At 37.7% G+C, this 1,434-nt stretch overlaps 1 pseudogene; it reads right to left on the reverse strand.

The window, feature by feature from the left end:
- Positions 1 to 209: 209 nt before the first annotated feature.
- On the reverse strand, positions 210 to 1,174 carry LOC124277544 (annotated as a pseudogene).
- Between the last annotated feature and the right edge of the window lie 260 nt (positions 1,175 to 1,434).

The following is a 1,434-nucleotide window of genomic DNA, read 5'->3' on the forward strand; positions in this document are numbered from 1 at the left end:
ACATCAGTATGAAGGAAGCATTCATTGGAAATGTTGACTAATTTGAAATAAAATATTTCACTTCACTAGAAACATATAACATTATATTTTACATGTATGGAAAACTACATTTGACTTGTTCAGCAATAATTATTACCCGACAACTGGGATTTAGGCTTTCCATCAAATTAGATTTAAACTGTAAGTTTTTTCATGTAAGATATGAAAATTTACCGGCAAACATATCCACTATCTCAAAGGACAAACCCATCTGAAATTCTGGTGTGGTTGGCTTCTAAGGGTTGTCTCAGATTGGATGTCCTAAATATATGACTGTCATGGGTGGAGCCTGGCCAGCTGGCACAATAAGTTGGTTATATTTCCTGTTAAGAAAAACCCATATATATATATATATATATATATATATATATATATATATATATCCATTTTTATCCAATTATAGAAGTAATAATCATGCAAAATGTAAATTTATTCCTCCTGAATTTCTGGGAAAACCAATTTCAGTTCTCGTAAAAATATTTGTCATGCTATAAATGAGTATAAGCAGTACCTCTAATTTTATCATACAGACTATACCAAGGGAGCTCACTCTCACATTCTGTTTTCATTTCAAACAGATGACAGTTTTCAATCATGTACACTGAAGTGATATATCGGCTTTACTTGCCACACTTTGAAACAAGTAAACATTGCAAGTAAGTTTTACTGTGAAGGTGTTGTTTACATGCCTTTATCGTCACAAACAGCCTGCACGTTTATGCTGTGCCAGCCCTTACGGTTGACATAAGCAGTCTCATCTTGGACATGGGTACCATCAATGCAACCGATGACATTAGGGAAACCTCCAATCTAAAAAAAACCTCCTTTATCTTGTCTTTCTCTTGTACGCTTGGCCACTTGATAAACTGATGCCGCTTTCGAACAAGAGCATCGCACACTCTATCAACAGTCCTCGAAACTGTACTCTTATCAAGGCCAACCGTGTCTCCCACAACCTGTAGGAAACTCCCGCTGGCCAAGAACCTCAAGGTGACTAGCACCTGCATGTCTACAGTGAGAGCATGGTTCCTTTTTGTGTCTCTCTCCACATCATCACGAACCAAAGATATTATGTAGTCAATGGAATCTCTTCGAAATCGGTATCTTTGGTGTAATTCCATTTCATTAAACTCAACAGAAATATTTCTGAAGTCCTTAGGTTTTCTTTGTGGTCTAATGTTCATGAATGCTGCATTAGGCTGGGCAATAAACGCCATGTTGTCACCATGGAGCTAGACCTAGAACTGATGCTAATGGTAACGTTAGTGAGCTAATGTACCCCCTCCCCTTCCGTTAAGTTAACGTGGGCTTCACGGGCCGTTAAAGGTTAACAGCACTTTGAGCAACAGGCTTTTGCTCTCTTAACGTTAAAGGACCGTTAACATTTAACAGGCT

Source organism: Haliotis rubra, unplaced genomic scaffold, assembly GCF_003918875.1.
Source record: "Haliotis rubra isolate DU_JTF1 unplaced genomic scaffold, ASM391887v1 Scf223, whole genome shotgun sequence".
NCBI lineage: Eukaryota > Metazoa > Mollusca > Gastropoda > Lepetellida > Haliotidae > Haliotis > Haliotis rubra.